Here is a 20,126-nt window from a genome sequence, read left to right on the forward strand (position 1 = left end):
GGACGTCCTATACGATGCTGCCGTCCGTGCACTATTGAGATGCCCCTGTTGTCTGGAATCTGGATGCTGGATCTCACAGCTGTGTCCTCCTCCAGGCATTGTCCTTGGCTCAAGGAAGCTGCGTCACCCAAGGTTATGCCCTCTTCCTATGACACAACACACATCTAATGCCTGGGCAATGCAGGATACAAAGGTTTCTTCCCCCTTGTCTTGATTCATGATACATCTAAAGGGCCACTCCACCTTCAGAGATCCTCATGGGATTCACTGAGGCTGTGAGGTTGTTCTTATAATTACATCACAGGTCAGCTTCTCTTCTCATGTATCTAGCTAGGATTAGCACTAATTCCCTTAAGAAATTAATTTAATTATTTTGGTCCTAGCTTGATGTTAAAACACTTCACTGGATTCTGTTGGAAATCAAAATTATGATCTGGTCTCTGCCTTCAAGGAGATTTTTAACTTAACAGAAAAGATAAATGGCTACAAAACAGAATGCAAAGCTGTGCGGCCTGAGTATAAGGTGCTAAGGCCTTCATTCATCAAAGCGTCAGCACCTACTGCGTGCTTTGTGCAGCAGTATGAAGACAGGCAAAAGAGGCCCTGCTGTTAAGGAATTCAGTGTGTTCTGGGAAGGGAAAAATCTATTCCTGACAGGAGTTTCTTCACAGAGGCTCAATTTGTTTGTTTATTTAAGTCCCCACTGACGTCCAGAAAGAATTTGAGTTGGATCATAAAAAGTAATTAAGTATTTCATGGAAGGTTGGGGTGTGATGGAGTGGGAGGAAATTCCAGGTTGAAGTAATAACATGAAGGCAGTAAATGGAAAACCATTTTCTCACAGCTGTTTCTGGTAGGGTCTTTCAAAGTATAGCGGTTAAGAGAATGTTTACCAGGCATATGGAGTCCGAAGTTGGAAAAGGCCTAAAGACAAAAGTGAGGAATTTTGGCTTTGTTTAGTATAAAGCATAAAGATTTTTTCTATCTTATCTCCTATATTTATTTATAACTTCATTGTTATCTCACAGGCTCTCTGACATCCTTTCATTATTTGTTGATAATGATATCACAATCCCTATTCTTCACGTCCTCATTTTATGACTTTCACTCACTTCCATTTGTCTTTATCCTTGGCCATTGTCTTTAAGAAACAATACGCTGTTGTTTTAAACCACTTAGCTAAAAAAAAAAAAAAAAAAAAAAAAAAAAAAAAAAAAAAAAAAAAAAAATAAACCACTTAGCTTTGGGATGGTGTGATGCACAGCAGTAGACAACTGATAGAGCCTTGGGACTCTTGCACAACAGCCTCACTCAGGTGTGGCCTGGAAAGACAGCAGTGGGGGCAGTCTTCCCCATTGGCAGAGTTTTGGTGGTGTGCATTGTCATCTATTTGGGGTCAAGACGAGTATGTTGATGTAAGGTTGTATAGAGACTCCATAGCAGTGAAAAATGTTCAGACTTGTTGGTCAGGGGATTGAAAAGAGAAAAGTTAGAAAGATGAGACAGAGAAGTCTGGAGAAGAAACATGTGAAATGGCATGTCAACATGGGCATGACATGTAAATAACTTCGATTCACATAATCATGTGGACCAGAGAGAATCTACTATTGAAGGGGCTCCAAACTATCTTACAGAGTAACTTAGTTGATAATAGCCAGTCTTTGTCAAAAGCCACCCCAGTGTTGTACAAAGGGCTTATAAGGAGAAGCCATGGAGGCAGGCATGTAGGGTATGTATGGGCCCAACAACATGGACTACCATTCACCAAAGTGGAGTTAGTACTGCTGCTGCCAGCTATCTAAAGTGACAGCAGTAACACTAATGCTGACCCTCTATAGAGCCCCATCCCTTGAGGGGACCAGCTAGCCACAGTTGATTGTGTCCATTCTTCCATGTTAGAAGGCAGAAATTTATTTTGAATAGAGTTCTCTATGTGGTTGCCTTTCCTGCCCATGAGGCTCATAGGCGACACCATTACTCAAGGTCAAACAGAATGTTTAATCCTACCAACATGTGATCCTACATAAATTGCATTGGACTAACCAATGCACTTTATAGCAATTGAGATGTCACAGTAGGCGCTGACAATGAGATTCACTGGTCTTATCACATATCCTATCACTTGATTCTGCTAGCCTGGAGGAATAATGGAATGGCTTTTTAGAGGTATACCTAAGGTGGCAACTTGGAAATTATACTCTACAAGGATATGGTGCACATCTTTTTTCTCCAGGATGAAGAGCATTCCTTAAATCATCAACTATTGTATAATGCTATGTTCTGTAAAAGGAAGAATACATGCATCTGGGAACTAAGGGTTGCAAAGAGAAGGGACTCTACTTATCACATTCAGTGACCCACTTGGGAAATCTATACTTCCTATCCCCACAACTCTCGGTCCTATAGGTTAATAGTTGTGATTATCAGAGGGAGGATGCTTCTACAGAAGCGCCATTAAATTTTAGCTATGACTGCCATATGATTACTTTAGGTTCTTTGTGTCAGGAGTTCAGTAGGCCAAGAAAAAAATCTACATCCTGGTAGGAATAATTGTCTCTGATCATCAGGAGAAGGTAGGGCTGCCGCCAATAATAGGAGCAGACAAAAATACATTTGTCACCCAAGTGATCTGCTGGAGAAAGGGTAGAGTGGAAGAGGGCTCTTGGTATCCCCCACACCAATTTTTATGGTTAACAGACATGAAAATGTACAGAAGCCACATCTTGGGAAGGTCACAGTAACTAGGGGCTCAGACCTCTCCTCTGAGGGGAGCCTGGATCAACCCATCAAGTAAGTGAGGGAGACCAGCTGAATGACAGTCAAAGGTGAGCAGAATCTAGTAGTTAATAGATGAGGGAGACTATAAATGTCAGATTCATCCTAGAGAAGAGCTGCAGGGGACACTGTAATTTGTCCCACTAAACTCCTCATAAAGCTTTCTTAGGAAAAGGTACCAATTATAACCCTCAAGTTGTTAAGTGAAACAACAGTGAAGCAAGTGGAACAAAGTGGTACAGGGATGGATTATAGTGGATGCATTTGAACACTTCCCAGATTTGCCTTTATGAGTCAAGGCTTCATGATCTCAGATTCTGGTAGTGTTTGCTGATGATTTACAGTTGCATGCAACCCTGGGAATTGACCTCATCTGAAGGAAGCTGCCTTGCCCAACCTATCCCTGGCTATAGCAATATCCAATGATGGATCGATTGTTGTGGGCTACCTCCCCCAATGTGGGACATCTTTGTAGGATCATGTCAGCCTAGAAGATCTCTGTGGCATTGACTGAGGCTACTGTTTTGACTGTATCTCATTTTAACTTCTCCCTCTGCCTGGTCTTGTCTCCTTTGCTCTTTCACAGATATTGACTGTTAAGAGCACTCCCAGAAAATCTCCTGTATGCAAATTCTGGGGGAACTTTACCCACAACAGTAGGGTAAATTCACAAACCTAAATGGCTCGGAAGGGGAGATCCTGAGCCCTTCTTTATTCTAATAACCTCCTTAAGTGGTTTTGTTTATATAATGCTGAGTGTAGGAGATAGTTAAACTCTAAAATAATAAGAGTTCAGAATTCACAGGGAGCAATTTCATAAGGAGGGAACACAAATGAAGGAGTAAAAAAAAAAGGGGGGGGGGAGAGGAAACCTGATGAACATGAGAGGGAAAGAGAGGAAAGGACTTCTTTTTGAAACCAGTGAAGGGACTGAGTTTTGCATCCAGGTTAATGAGAGGAGGTAGGTACATGTAGATATAGGAGTCACATAGGATCTATGTCCCCAGCCCCAGCCTAGAGATTTCTATGGGTCTTTGAAATCAGGACTTTGAGGGGCAGAAAAAATCTATGGCAGATAGGTAAATCACAAAATACAATTGGTGTATCAAGTCATATTTTCCTTTTAAGGTTGATTTTTTTTTAACACTAGTATCTCTTCCTTCCTAAATGTATTATTTTCTATTTAATTATTTGCTGCTGTCATTGTGATTTATTGGCAGTTCTATTATAAACTTCGTGGTCATCTTTGATTTTACTTTCTCTCAAAGGCTACATAAAATACAACTGGAAACTTCATTGGCTCTACCTCAAAATATATACAGAATTTAGGAAATTCTTCAGGCAAAAAGCATAGGAGACCAACCATAAACTTGGATCTACATCAAGGAATGAAGAGCATTGGAAGTGGAAGCAAGGTAACATAAAATTAATGTTTCATATTTTAATTGCTTCAAAAAGTAACTGTCTAAAGCAAAGATAGTAATGTATTATATATTTATCACAAATGTAAATATAATATATGTGACAACAATAGTAGATGGAAGGGAGGCATGGGGTGTATAATACTTTAAGGTCTTTATAGTGCATATGAAGGTATACATTATTTTAAGTTAGATCCTGACGAAATTGCATACTTAAAAACCTACAGTAATCATTACAAGTTGTATAGAAAGTTGTATAAAAAGTTTACTCTATAGTAGAAGTAAGCTAAAATAAAAAAATACTCATAAACTCAAAAGTAGGGGGGAAAAGAGGACAAAAGGAACAAAGAACAGAACATTAGAGAAAAATAGCAAGATGATAGAGTTTCCCCTAACCAGAGACTATTTTCATTAAATATAAATAGTATAAATACACTAAAAGGCTCAGATTGTCAAACTGGATAAGAAAACAAGATGAGGGATCCCTGGGTGGCGCAGCGGTTTGGCGCCTGCCTTTGGCCCAGGGCACGATCCTGGAGACCCGGGATTGAATCCCACGTCGGGCTCCTGGTGCATGGAGCCTGCTTCTCCCTCTGCCTGTGTCTCTGCGCCTCTCTCTCTCTCTCTGTGACTATCATAAATAAATAAAAATTAAAAAAAAATTAAAAAAAAAGAAAACAAGATGAAACTATATGCTTCTATAAGAAAACGATTTTAAATGTAGGACATAGATAAGTTTAAAGTAGAGATGGAAAAAGATATACTATGAAAATACTTATTTAAAAAAAAAGGCTAGAGTAGCTCTATTATACTGGATAAAGTAGACTTAAGGGTAAGTAATATTACCAGGGACAAAGAGGGACATTACATAATGATAAAGAGGTTAGCTCTACAAGAAAACAGTATTATCCTACATGTGTATGCATCAAACAACAGAGTTTCAAAGTACAAAGAGCAAAAATTGATACAAATAAAAGACAAATTCACAATTATGATTGGAGATGTCAATACTCCTCTCAGTCATTGATAGGACTAATAGAAAATTAGTAAGGATATAAAAGTCTTGAACATTATTTTTTTCCAAGACTTGAACATTATTGACAAGTTGAGCTAATTAATATTTATGGAACACTCCACCCAACAACTGTAAAATACACATTCTTTCCAGTTCAAATGGACCATTTACTAAAATAGACCCTCTTCTAGGTCATACAAGCAATCCTTAATATGTTAATACATTTAAACAAATTATAAAGTGTGTTTCAGACTTTAACAGAATTAGACTAGGAATCAATACCAGAAAGATACATACCGTCCCCAAATATTAGAGAATAAAACTAGTTATTTCTAAATAACGCATGGGTCAAAAGAGGAAATCACAAGAGAAGTTAGAAAATATTTTGAATTGAATGCAAATAAAACAGAGCACAATCAACTTGTGGGATAGCAGTAAAGCAGCGCTTAGAGGCAAACATATACATCATTAGATGCTTATAGTACAAAATGCAATCAGAATTCAGATCCTCCTCAGTTCTGCTTATGATCTATCACTCTTATTCACTCAGGTTGTTGCAAAGCCCCAACTCATTTCCTTGCGTCTTTCTACTATTGTCCATTACAGTTTATTCTCCACGCAGCAGCCAAAGCAATTCATTTGAATCCTGTGTCAGATCATGTCACTCTCCAAATCCTACATTAGCTATTCATTTTCCTCAGTGTAAACATGAAAGGCTTTATGAAACTAACTTGACCTTCAATGATTTGGCCCCATTACCTCTCTGACCTCATTCTTGGTTCTCCCCCCTCACTTAACTCCGTTCGTCCACACCACTTCCTTGCTTGCCCCAAGCCTATCAGGCACACATCTGCCTTGGGCCTACATACTGGCTGTGCTGTCTAGAAACAATCTTCCCTCCAAAAACCACATGGTTAACTCCTTCACTTCCTTCAGTTCTTTGTTTAAGTATGTTCCTCTCAATGAGGACTCTCTCGAGTCCTATTTTAAACTGTAGCCTTCCTCTCTCATTCCCATGGCACCAATCCTGCCCTATTTTTTTTTCCATGGTATATATCCCTTTCTAGAATACTATGTATTGTCCTTTGTTGGCTTATTTTTTACATCTGTGCCCCCCACTAGAATATAAACTCCCTGAGGACAACAATTTTTGTGTATTATAAACATCCAAAATAGTGCCTAGCATATAATATGCACTAAATTAATGATCTGAGGGATTAAGGGAAGGAAGGAGACAAGGGAGGAGGGAAGGTAAGGGGCGGGGGAGAAGAAAAAATCAAGAGGAAAATAAATCTTCTATAATTTCAGTTTGCTAATATTTAAGGATAGATTTATGTTTAAAGTTTTGGTAAACTCCAAACTACTTGTTATAGAACATATAACTACTCCAAAATATTCAAATTTTCTCTTTCTTTTTTTTCTTTAACCAAGTAAATTTTATTCACAGGTGAGCCATAAGGTACAAACCTTTTTTTTCTCTTAATATTTGTTTATTTCTGTGGTAAGCCCTTTAGAAATCTACTTATTGCAACTTTCATATTTCTTCCCATTTCTCTACATGACTTTGTAGATTTTTCTGGTTTTTAAGTATGACGTTTGAGTAAATATGGGATTCATAATGGGGGCTGAAACTGGCTGCGCACATGTCCACATGCCCTGGAAATTACATTTCAATATAGATATGTGTATTTAGTCCCAGGGGAATCTACATTCATTTTTTCTGTCTTAAAAAAAATTGAAATATTCATTGATTGTGCTTATAAGGCAATTTAGAGGTTAAGAGTGTGCCTTGCAATCAGACTCCCTGAGTGTGATTCCTGGCTCTGTTCCTTACTAGTTGTGCAATGTGAGCATATGACTTACCATTCTGAGTGTCTGTTTCCTGTATAAAATGAGGATACTAATACTGACTTCACTGGTTCTTTGTACAAAAAGAAAGAATACGTATACAAGGCTTAGCAGCATATATAAAACTTACTATTCAAATGACAATTATCATAATCATTAATATTTGTAAAATCCTATTTTTAAGTAAGTTACTTAAAACTTGAAAGTTTCCCTTTATAATGTTATCTATACTGGATGAATCCCCAGACTATATGAGATAGCATGCAGAAATTCAAGAAAAACATATAAAGTGCATTGTACACCTGGATTAGCCATATAAAACTGCCCTATAGTAAGAACTGAACAAGGAGAAAGGAGAAAGAAAGGTCTGCATTCATTCACTTACTCATTCAGTAACTAACAATTATCAGCACCTTTGTTTTGCTAGATGTGTATCAGTGGTAATTTTCTTCAGAAAAATAGACTCTGAGTTATGAAATCCTCTTGCACAGAGCTCTATGGGTGAGACCAAGACATCCTCCTGCACAGGGCTCACCCTCTAACCTGTGGCTCACCCTCTAACCTGTCAGGACCTCCTCTGAAAGTAGTTCAGTGACTTTAGCAGAGCCTATTCTCAGAGTTATTTTTCAGATTCAGACTGGTTAACCCTATTTGTTTCCTATCAACAATATTTTTACCACTACGAACTTTCTCCCTACCTCCATCTCGATCCACATAAGATAATTCAGTTTCATTTCTCTCCAAAGTTAAAAGTCCCCAAAGAAAATGCTACATCTTTTTTTATTAGCAGCAACGGGGTGTGAGGCCAGGGCCAGTAACAAGAGAGATTATGGCTCAAAATACTCCCTCTCCTCCAAAAAACCTCAAAAATAAATTATACTCCTAGTATAAAGTAAATCTAGGTCCTGAAGCTTACAGTTTTCCTTGATTTTTAACTAAAACTGCATTTGTGTTCTTGAAACTCCTCTGCTGTGTAAATGACAGATTCCATTTCTTAAAGTTTGCCCACAAATTGGTTTTAGTTGTTAAAATTAGTTGTCAAACTTACCAAAAATTATTGACTTTGAGACAAGATTAGGTTTTGATTTCTTTAAAAGGGCCAAATTGGCAGTTTTTCATTGGCATCACTTTCCAGACAATAATAAACTCACATACTATTTAAGTCTGCTTCAAAAATGGAATGCTATATACAAGTATGTGTTTATCAGTGTGGGAAGGGATTTTGCTTATTCTGAGAGTCTAGAGCCAGTTGAAACTACACTAGAATGTTGTTGGGATGCCCATCAGCATTTCATAATCTCTCAATCACCCTGTGTTTTTCTGTCTAAAGTATAGTATAATTTCAGCTTTCACATCTTGAAAATTTAACTCCGAATCACTTCACTGGCTCTGTGAAGAAGGGAAACAAAGGTGTATTCAGCCTTTCATTAGGTTTCAATTAATTATGATTCCCCCAGAACAATTCGGGCACAAGAATTTAAACTGTCAAATTTGCCTTCTGGGATGCTTTTCTTCCACAAATTAGTGTTTCTCCAAAGCATCCCATAAAAATAATGACCCTGACATTCTAGACAAACAAAGCGTCTGCTTTTCTTTCAACAGTTCTTTTTGAGCTAGGAGATACAGTTTTACATCTATAATTACATAGCAAACTGTATTTCAAAAACACTTTTAAAAACTGGCATTCTGTGTCCTTCAGATGATGAAATCCAGGCTCTGTGGTTGAGGCACATATACTTTGTGAATGATTAAAAAACGAATTCGCAGAAACTTGGTCGATGGCCAGATATAAGTGATGAATTTTTAGGCAATTATAAAAATGTTTGCCTTTCAAAGCACTTCTTTGGAAAGGGAAGCCATGTCCTTTGGAACCACTTATCAAATGTCTTTTATTATCTGCTGCCACAGCTATCATTGATAACATGTGAACAGAGCTTCATCTCTATATAACAGCTGGAAAATCAACAGATCGTATTCATTCACTAGACTTTTTTTGAATATCCGTGTGCGCAAAGCTCTGTCCTGTGTCTTATATAGGTAGGAAAATATGAGACACTCCTTCCTCAAGGAGTTTGTAAGTAAATAAAGGAGAAGAGACATTGATATAATTAATTATGTCATAAGGATGAAAGATTGCTTTAAAGATCCATTTTGTTTTAATATAGAAAACAGAGGTACAATCCAAAGTAATGTTTAAGAGACTCACATAAGAAGAATCCTTGGTCCTCTTCATTGTCATTTCACTGGTTCCCTTTCCCATATCCCGCACTTCTCCATAACTTCCCTGCACCTCCTGCAAATGAATCCAGGCATAAGCCCTTAAAATGTACTTTTCTCATGGTATATGCTTCAGAATTTACACACAGCTACCTTGGCTGAGGCTTTTTCCATACTAAGCATAAAATAAATTCTACAGCTCAAACACAAATCTTGTGCCTCATTCCTCTCGAAGTGTTGCATCTATTTGGTGTCATTTAATCTCAACAGCAGGGCATCCATAGGGATTGATTTATTAAAGGAGTCTGCTCAGATGTGCTCCGGCTGTTATCCAGTATTTCACATATCCTGTGAGTTATGAGGCTGGCATTAGAAGGTGGTTTTCCAAAAGCTCTGCCCAAAGAAATTCTTTATTAGGCTTTATTGATAATTTATAACAATAATTATCCATCCCCAGTTATCCTAGAACAGCTAACCTTACGACAGAAGTGGCCCCTCCACTCCTCCAGGGATCATAAAAAACAAAGTGAGCAAAGAGTTTAGAGCTACATTGTACCAGGAGACAGTCACCGCTTCACGTCCTCAGACTTCTAGCTACCCCACAGTGAGTCATGATTGGATGCCCTCAGGACCCTCTTCCTATCCATAAACTGGGAGCACAGAGCTGATATTGAAGATGCCAGCAGTGTGTATAATTTGAATGCATAGTCCTATATTTCAGTTCTATTTTTCTGGTTGGTTTTTTTTTTTTTTTTTTTTTTGTCCCATGGATTGTACCACTTTCCCCAAGCAGTTAACTGACAGAGCACACTTTTGCTTCCAACTCTGAGCCCCACCCTCTTTTCAGATCTCATCTTTCTTTTCTCTTTTCTTATGTTCAGATGTCCATTATTTCCTTCTCCTGATGCTTCACCATACTATAGGCATTTATAAAACAGGCTAGGGTGGGGAGTGGTTTTGACAGAGAAAGAATATTAAATGCTCTAGCACAAGTGCTCTTTCAGACTTTATTTACTTTTCACATCCTATGTTCATTTCTGACTGTGAAGGGCAACCATGTCCTTGATATATCCATCAACCAAAAACAATACATCAAAGCTCTAGTCGTGTTCCAGGAACTGTCTAGCACATCATCTCTTTATGTCTAGAGAAAACATTTACTGACTCTCTTCCCACACTTTAACATTTAGACATCCTTCTCCTTTGATATGTTGTTCTGATTTTCGTAGTCTTACACTTTTCAATACAGAAATATCTACTTAAAAATGGAAAAAATTAATTTTAAGCAGACTTGCCTTTTCACAAGATGTAAGTATTCATAAAATACCCAAGATATATTAGCTATGGCAGTACCTTTCACGGATTCACACAACAATGTTTTCTTCAACATATACTGAAGAACAGTAGTGAACAAGATCTCAAATTCTCAAGTAAGCATTAAATAATACATTTTCAAAGGAAGAACTGCTACAAGGATATTTGTTTTCAAAAAAGTCCAAGTCCCAGCAAATTATGTTAATAATACCAAAGCATTCATAATAAAAAAATTATTATTCAACATGTTTTCATTAAGGGAAAAACCTAGATAACAAATAATAGCATCATGCCTCATTTACCTCCAAAGATAAAATTGTAGATGACTTCTTATGAGGCAGTAATTTATTTCCAAGGCAAGTCTGTTCCTGTTGTAGACTTCATTACCCCAGGTGATTCTTCACTGCACTGAATCCAGATGTTTTCCAAAATTCTACATTAAACAGAAAAATAAAAGCCAAAAATTGAGAGGAGCTGGATTTTATTCTTGATATTTTCACTCCATTTTTTCAGGCTAATTTTGTTTTTAATTAAGTAAGAGTAGATTTCTTCTAATGACAATGTTGGTAGTGACTTCTCCAAGAGAAAAAATAAGACTGTTTGAGGTATTGAGAACAGGTCTAAGTTCTCTAAATCCTTTAGTTCTTATTCTTTTGAAATATTGCTTCTAACAGATTGAGTTATTTCACATTGAAAACTCAAGTCCTGTTGTAACATAATTGCCACCGGCAGTTATCTGTGAAATGTTTTGAAGACTAGAGTTGGCCTTCACTCCTTAAAGCAATGTCTCTTCAGGATTCAAAAAAGCCAAACTCAAGATTTCCCACATCTTTTTTTTTTTTTTTAAGACTTTATTTATTTATTCATGAGAGATAAACAGAGAGAGAGAGACAGAGACATAGGCAGAGGGAGAAGCAGGCTTCATGCAGGGAGCCTGATGTGGGACTCGATCCCAGAGTCCTGGGATTATGCCTTGAGCCAAAGGCAGATGCTCAACCACTGAGCCACCCAAGCGTCCCAATTTCCCACATCTTTAAATGCTACTTTTACCACCTCATAGATTTGGCTCACTAAACTTTCTGCTAGGACTCGTTCAGGAGGTTTGAGGAAAGAAGGGTGAAGAACAAAGAAAAAGTCACTGAAAACACAGGTGTTTTGGCACAGGCCAGTCCTTTTCTGTCATCTTACAAAGAGTGTGCTCATGGTATTTCTACTATCAATATTTCCTTAGGTTACAATATTATAATTATCTGTAGGGCAAGAACGAGGTGTATGGGGTTCTATTAATTCAATCCTTAGTACCATGCCAACACTGGCACTTAATAGATGCTTTTAAGTAATGTGAAAGTATAGTATAGTAATACTATAAGTGTAGTAATATCTGCTATAACTCAATGGAGCCAAACATGATGGATTAGGAGAGTAACAAGCAAATTCCATTTTTTGTTGTTGTCTTTTTTTTTTATTTTATAGAAACAGAAATTGTATTCCAATGTATCGTATGACACATGGCCTAACATGCATTCCATGTCCCCCATGCTAAGATGCCCCTATCTTAAAACCAAATGTGCTAAAAAATATTTTTTTCTAAGCTTTTGGTAACGGCTTCCAAACAACCCCTCTGTCCGTGGAATGTGCCACCAACTCATTGCTATCTCCTTCTTTAACCATTCTTCCTCTTCTCTTTAATTCATTATTTTGTAGAGAATGCTCTTAATAATCCTAATGTATTCAATGTTTTTGACCTCTTTAATAGTCTTGCCCATGCGACATAATAATTACATACAGCCTTCTACTCAGGTGGTGTGGGCTTGATCTCCATTGCTAGATGGGAAGTGCTTTAAAGGCAGAGCCTATGTCTCATCATTTTATCATCCCCTCAGTGTTTGCCCCATTGTTGAACACACAGCGAGGCAAATAATGTCTCCTGAGTTTCCTAGATCCTGCAGAACTCCAGGCCTCTCTAACATGATGCCCTCCTATATCCTCCCACTGTAGAGATTTCACCCCTGAGATGTTCTTTACTTACTCATTTCCCTTGCTGCACGGTGATATGCCCTGTCCTCAGTCCCCAGGTTGATAAGCAGTTTTTCTAACCATAATTACTTATGATTGTGGTTTTTTACCAGCAGCCAACTAAAGATAAGGCCCCACCTCTTTAAACTGATGATGAACAGGGATCATGCCAAATCAGTATTCAAAAATCTGGAGGCATGTGGGGTTTTGAAATCCCTAAAATTATATAAAGTAGGTGGCCAATTACTCCAGCTGGGCATCAGGCTAGGTTCAGACCCCACATCCTGATCATTCAGCATGTTGCTTGTTCTAGTTATTTCCTTTCGGCTTCAGGGGAAGAAGCTGTTATAGCAAATGTTGATCACAAATGAAAAAGGTCATGCTGATTTTCAAAAGTATAAAGTATGCTGTACAAAAGAAAAAGAACAGGTGAAATGTTGTTTTTGAAAAATGGAGCTACTATGTTTGACAGATTTAAAGATAGAAAACAGAAGTCTGGAAATAGCATAGGAGACATAGGGGAAAAAGGCCCCGGTGTTTTTAAAGAGCTGATGAACTAAGCAAAAAAGAAAGAGAAATAATTAGAAATGAGTTGACAGTAATGGCGAAAACTTGAGTTTTTTAGAAACATTGTAGCTCAAACATTAGTCCCACTACAAATTGATCTTAACCTCATGATCGAAAACATGACGTCGAGTGTGTGAGTAGCAAAGCAGGGAGAGCTAGAGTGAGGGAAATAAATTGTAAAAGCTGATTATCCTCTTGTAATGCTTGTATTTACAGTAAAAGTACAATCTTTAAGGGTCTCTGGAGGAAGACTGATTGAGTTTTACAAATTTATTTCCTTTACTATTGAATTAAATAAGTGTATTTCTTGAAAACTTTTACATTCCATCTGAGAGAATAGAGTTAAAATCCAGGCTGTTTGTGAACAGCTTATGGAAAGGTTGGGACTGATTTGTGATTTGCAATTATTGGCCTATTGAATTGTCTTTATGGTTTTGTGAAAACCATCTAGTTTCTTGATTTTAACATTTAATCTCACCATATGCATTTCCTTCATAAATTCAACTAAAGATTTATGGCAGTATAATTAGAATATTATGAAACAGGATCACTAGTCATCAGACTTTAGTTCACTATGGTCCATTAGATCTTCCAAGCTGCATAAACTTGGGTAAATTACTTTTCTATGAATAATTTTCTCATCAGTAAATTAAGTTACTAATAATTTATATCCCATATGATTGTCATTAGGATTTAATAAAAGAAAACATGTAAAACACCAGGCATGGATCAGCTATAAAGCAAGTATTTGATTAATATTATTTTTCAGTGGTAATTCAGGTACCAAATCTTAAGCCATGACTCATAGAAAATGTCTTAGGGAATATTTCAAAATCTAGAAATTAGTACTAGGGAGCCATTACTTTCAGAGATTGTGTCTATGGCATATACATTTTAAAAATTTATTTTGAGCCCTTAACAAAAAGTAGTATATTTTCATAAATAAAAATATACATATTAAAATGTTGATTGTAAAAAAAAAAGAAAAAAAAATAAATAAAATGTTGATTGTCGTTAGGGAATTTTCAAACTTTATAATATTTTGCTTATCATGTATTTCTGGACAACTTAGTTTTTTATGTGTATTCACATAAAAAACTTATCATGGTTTTGGCCTTTTTTCTTTTAACATAATACTTTAATGTTCTGATGTCTTTGATCACCAGATTTGTTGTTTCTTTCATACTAATTTTAACATGTTCACCAAATAATTTGGTTTAAATTCTTAATTCTTCCTCTTAAACTACATTATTTTTAACATTAATCGTAAGTTAAATATGCAGAAAATATAATGTTGGTGTGGAAGGGATTGGTAGAAAGAGGTAAAAATAATGTTAGACCGAATTTTGTTTTGTTTTAAGTAGGCTCCACACCCAGTGTGGAGCCCAACATGGGGCTTGAAATCACAACTGAGAGATCAAGACCTGAGCTGAGATCAAGAATCAGACACCAACTGAGCCATCCAGGTGCCCCTGGACTGAGTACTTACAGATCTGGATTCTAGTCTTGGCTTTGCCCAGGAAGAAACCATGTGCATTTGGCAAGTATAACTGTATAATGACATTAACAACCAGCATCCATTCAGTCCTTTGTCTTTATGTGCCAGATACTCTTCTGGCTCTTTATGTTTATTTGCTTTACTCAGCTCTTACAGACCTCTATTGTCAAGAACTGTGAAGGGTCTAAGATGTCGCTCCACTTGGAAGCTACTATGTTAGCCTGTCACAATCACATGGATGTTGGCAGAAGATGTGAGACCCGTGAGTCACAGACGAAGGTCTTTATTACCTACATAGATGTTAACAGCCAGAATATCAGCATTTACATCAGTTCTCTGAGGTCCAGGTGATTTCTACACACAGAGAGAGTCATAGTGCAGGAGAAGAATGCTGAAATAAGGGAACCCAAATCTTTTAAAATGGAAAGAAAGCATATCTCCAGAGGGAGACATCTTTATTTTGCTGAGTTGTAAGCAAACCTGCTCTTTGCCCTGAGGCAGACACTATAACCTTCGAGGCTGTCATCTATACAAACATCTTTGAAAAGGTAGTCCGTGTGACTGCTCAAAAGACAGGCAAAGAAACCTATGGAGAATTGTCTACCAACACCTGTGAAAAGATACTGTAAAACTTGATATCACAGATGGAGGAACAAAAGATCTGAGAGGCTAAGTAATTTGCCCAAGGCTTGTGTGATTGTCTGACCCAGATAACGGATTCCAAGAGCCTGGAATCTTCAACAGTGTAATCACTAATATTACTTTGAATGTAAACATTATTATTTAAATATATATTTGCAAATATCTTCTCCCATTCTGTAGGTTGTCTTTTAGTTTTGTTGACTGTTTCTTTTGCTGTGCAGAAGCTATTTATCTTGATTAAGTCCCAATAATTCATTTTTGCTTTTGTTTCCCTTGCCTTCATAGATGTATCTTGCAAGAAGTTGCTGTGGCCAAGTTCAAAAAGGGTGTTGTCTGTGTTCTCTCCTAGGATTTTGATGGGTTCTTTTCTCACATTTAGATCTGTCATCCATTTTGAGTTTATCTTTGTGTATGGTGAAAGAGAGTGGTCCAGTTTCATTCTTCTGCATGTGAATGTCCAATTTTCCCAGCACCATTTATTGAAGAGTCCTTTTTCCAGTGGATATGCTTTCCTGCTTTGTCGAATATATAGCAACATGTAAATGTAAGTTCTAGGTGCCATTACCCCTGCACCTCAATTTCCTCATCTATAAGTGGGCACAGGGACAGGGCAGAGAGGGCTGAGTGAGAGGCTCTCTTGGAATTCCTTTCAAATTTAATATGCTATGATTCTAAGATTTGTCTCTTAGAATGAAGAGACAGCGTAAGTGGATGTGATGCAGACTAGAAACACAGGGAAGAAAATAAGAGCATCTATTTCATTGTCAGTGTACATTTTAAAATTTTTATCTGAACCTTTGCATTCCTTAATTAAGTTTTATGAGATTCTTGAGAAAAATGAGTGTTGAATGACTACTACTTATGGTATTTTGGGCCTTTCTAATTATAGTTCATGGCTAGAGTAAGCAGATACTTTGTTTTCCAACTACCCCTATCATAAAACTTCCTTTTTCTATAATATGAGTGAGAATATTATCTAAGGATAAAATGAGGGTAGTCTTCAAGCTGCTTATGCCTGGCATGTTATCAGGGAAGCATGTCCTGGATAGAGCATTACCAAAGAAGGGAAGGAAAAGCAAAGAAACTGTAATAACATTAGTGAGATAGGCTGTGAGTCTTCCTCACATCCAGAGGAGCTCAAAAGATATTTTCTTGAGTTGGAATCTGGCTTTAAAACTATATTTAGATATGGACTGACACTCTAACCCAGAACATAATATCAGACATTTTATCTTATCATCACTTGTGGGTCATATGCTGCCTGTTTCCTGGAGCCTTTTGAAACCTCATTTTCTTGCCAGAGAAATGCAAAAGCAGTCCTCTTCCTCTTTTACAAGTTGATATAATGAAAGGAGTCTCTTTTTGAGCCTCCTCTTCTTTCATTCTACCCACTTTCTCCATGATGTCTCATCTACTCCCAGAGCTTCAAAGGCCATTTGTATGCTAATAAACCCCAAATCTCGAAATATAGTTCAACATGCTCTCTGAGCTCCTAACTTACGAGATCAACTTTGTGTTTGACATCTCTACTTGAATATGTCAAGGATATTTCAAACTCAACTTGTCCAAAATGGAATGTACTATCACCACCCTGCAAACCTGCTTCTCCTTAAATATTCTTTGTACATACATTTAAGGGCATCACTATCCAGTCAGGTTTCTAAGCCAAAACCTGGGCATTTTTTACTTCACTGTCCATGTCCAGTAAATCACCAAATCTTGTTAATATTCCTTCCTAAATGTCTCCATTTCCACTGACACCATCTTTGTAGAAATTGCTGTTAATTTTGATCTCGACCATTGTATAATTCTCTAAATGGTCTCTTGTAGTCAGAATTATTTATATAAAATCCATATCTGATCATGTTAGCCTTCTGCATAAAACCTCTCAATGGCTTCCCATTTACCTACTGGATAAAGTTTGAACTCCTAATATAATATACAAAGCCTCTATAATTTGGCCTCTCCTCACCTCTCCAGCATATTGATCGCGTATCTTTATTCTAGACCTAATAGCCTATTATTAGATCCTTACACCAAGCTCTCTCTTCCCATCTCTCACATATTATCCCTTCTGCCTTGGACATTATTTCCATTATAAAATGGCTATTCATACTCATCCTACTCAGCTTAACAAATCACATACTCAGAGACACTTCTCTGTTCCCTGGAGCACTATCGTTTCCCACAGTGCCTTGAGCTTCCCTTTATCATTAGTACTGGGTTTCATTTTATAGTAATTATTGATAGCAATACTGTCTGCCTCGCTGGACTTCAAGGCTGGGATAACATCATGCTTGAATCTCCAGCATCTGGCCTTGAGCAAGGTACTTACAAAGAACATGATAAATTCTTATGAATAAATAAGTGAACAAACAAAAGATCTTCCCAGGTGCACTTTTGTGAACAGGAAATTTGCCAGTCTGAAGTTAACCTCTTCCATACCTCCTTCCCAATATATAGTTGGTAGAGTCTAGAAAATTTCTTGAATCAGGGCTCGAAGTACCTGCCTTAGTTGATTAGTCAAGATTTCACAGCCAAGTTGAGATAGTTCAGGATTAGTCTTCAAAATAAAAAAAAATAGGCAATGTCAGATTTTTCATACATGTACTTTACACACTCTATGTCTTCTATGTTTAAGAATTGAAATTTTATAAACTGTAGAAGTATTTAAAATTTTCATTTCTCCTTTTTATCCTCAGTTTAAAAAGTCTTTCCTTAGGTGAATAGTAAGGTTATTTGTTCCCTATCAAATAGGAATTTAAAGCAGGATGTATAACCACATTCCCTAGCCATCAAATTTAGTCAGTGTCTTGAATGCCATCAAATAGATCATCAAAATGTATTTTAGATTAAATAGAGACAGAAAGGAGGAGGAGGAGATGCTTTCCAGATTATGACATTTAAATTGTAGGATTCCAAGACAAAATTTTGAAAAGTCTCCTTTCTACTTTTCACTCACCAATTCCAGGGATATTTCTGTGTTGGGGTGGGTGAGTTCTATTCTTGTGGGTTTTAAGCATTTCAGTGGCTACTTGGGCAAGAAGCAGATCTAGGTTTTCTTCAGTTGAGGGGGGAGAGTGGATAAAACAGGGGAAGAAGAAAACTGGGTCATACACTTTCTTTTTTCTTCTGTATCACTTACTACAAACTAGGTTGTTTTTGTGAACCAATGATAAATAACCATGAAGTATCCGTGAGGAACCTTGGGCCTTTCGTGCCAACAACAATAAAATTCGTAAATGATTGCAAAGTTATATCAGAGATAAGGAGATCTGACTCCTCCCTTTAGCTCTATCAATAAAGTAACATGATTATAATTAAAGTGATTATACCTTCAGATTTGCTCAGGACAGTCTTTGTTTGCCCTGATATCCTGGGCTAATTATTAATAATGACCCCTTCACTCTGAAAAAAGGTCCTTAGAGTATAAAGTATATGATTATCTTGAATATGGACAGTTAGTATAATACCAACTCAATAGGGTTTCTTTGTTTCTTTTTTTTTTTTTTGAGAGACTGCTACTCTCAAAATGACTCTCTTTTGCATTTGCAATCTAATTTATTCTTTTTTGTAATAAATCCACTAGGTAGACAATATTACTCTTTTAAAAGACAGGAAATTTATGATGGAGAAATATTAAGGCATTGCTCTAGGCCACACCACAAATACATGACAGCCACAACTTAAATCCTTTCTGGGCAATTGGAAAACCCTCTTCTTTCATTTACATTATTGCAGGATGAAAGTTAAGCCTTAAAAATACACTACCTCCTTACCCCCATAAATAAATAAAACACACAGACAGAAGCAGCAAGCACTCCAAAGTGACTAGATGCTGGACAGTCGAGTTTACATCTGGGCAATGAGGTGTGATTGACTTAATCACAGACTTGATTACAAATTCTAGCAGTTCCATTGTCCTGAGTATGTTTTTAGACCACTGTCTACACATCCTGGGGGTCAAATAAGAAAAAAGCTACAGCAGGAGAACTTTCACTATGTGCTTCTCACTGGCTTTGTGGCACTGGAAACAGAACGGAACTCCTCCCCTGCGTGCTGCCCACTGCTACCAGTCTTTCCCACACCCCAGATATGAAGAGAGATAACAAGGCCCTCAAATAGAAGTTTCCTGATTGTGAGTCATGGCTTACTCAGCCTTTGTTACAGAGAACCTGGAAGCCTTTGAAATACACTGTTGATTTTGGCAGTCTTAACTCCCTGTGCTGTTATCAAGAAACAAGCTACATGACTAATTTGCTTGAGAAATTGCCTCTGTAATGAGTATATTAAGAACAGCCTATGCTAAAGGGGCTAGTGTTTAATATACGGTGTTCAATGTTTGTATTTATGAATATGTACTCATTTCCTTGAACAGTGCTTCACACGTATAGTTCCTAATAAATATGTTATATTGAATTAAATAAAAATACCAATAACAGCTAACATTATTATGGGGACATTTAAGATAAGCAGGAGCCAGGCATTATATTAAGAGCTTTATGGATATTATCTCTTCTCCCTTCTTCCTTCTCTCTTTTATGGATATACTATGTGTATTTTTTTATACATAATGTCTTATGCATAACAAACACTTAAATATGCGACTAAATTTAACTAAACAAATTTGGTATGCAAACAACTGCATAAATCAGCATATCTCCCTTAACTTTAGTTATTGTTCTTGATAGCACTTCAGAGAGGTAATTTTTAAAACAAATGAGAAATATATATTATACAGGGATATGTATTATATAGTTATCAAGAAAAATGCATCATTATATTCATTTAAGTTAGAGTAGATAATGTGTAT

The 20,126-nt window shown here is 36.9% G+C and overlaps 1 protein-coding gene and 2 long non-coding RNA genes across 12 annotated transcripts in view; 1 reads left to right on the top strand and 2 right to left on the bottom strand.

The window, feature by feature from the left end:
- The window catches only part of ITPRID2 (ITPR interacting domain containing 2), a 110,741-nt gene extending 99,504 nt beyond the window's left edge, over positions 1–11,237 (bottom strand). For 2 of the 4 annotated variants that reach the window (XM_072811046.1, XM_072811045.1), the window contains exons 1-2: positions 10,893–11,237; positions 9,266–9,352 (exon numbers count right to left, since the gene is read on the bottom strand). The gene's annotated coding sequence lies outside the window, so the exon portion shown is untranslated. The remainder of the gene's footprint in view (positions 1–9,265; positions 9,353–10,892) is intronic. The other 2 variants (XM_072811043.1, XM_072811047.1) reach the window with 2 other exon arrangements.
- Positions 1–15,480, top strand: part of LOC140624298 (uncharacterized) — a 75,689-nt gene extending 60,209 nt beyond the window's left edge. For 6 of the 7 annotated variants that reach the window (XR_012023786.1, XR_012023785.1, XR_012023787.1 and 3 more), the window contains 2 exons: positions 4,044–4,190; positions 14,538–15,480. This is a non-coding gene — a long non-coding RNA (uncharacterized lncRNA). Of the gene's footprint in view, positions 1–4,043; positions 4,191–14,534 lie in introns of all 7 variants that reach the window. The other variant, XR_012023788.1, reaches the window with a different exon arrangement.
- Positions 15,481–17,758: 2,278 nt separating this feature from the next.
- LOC140624299 (uncharacterized) lies at positions 17,759–19,397 on the bottom strand. Its single transcript, XR_012023790.1, has 3 exons — positions 19,328–19,397; positions 18,276–18,374; positions 17,759–17,876 (listed from the first exon to the last, which is right to left on the bottom strand). It is a non-coding gene; the product is annotated as an uncharacterized lncRNA (long non-coding RNA).
- Positions 19,398–20,126: the final 729 nt, after the last annotated feature.

Source organism: Canis lupus, chromosome 34 (assembly GCF_048164855.1).
Source record: "Canis lupus baileyi chromosome 34, mCanLup2.hap1, whole genome shotgun sequence".
Taxonomy (NCBI): Eukaryota; Metazoa; Chordata; class Mammalia; order Carnivora; family Canidae; genus Canis; species Canis lupus.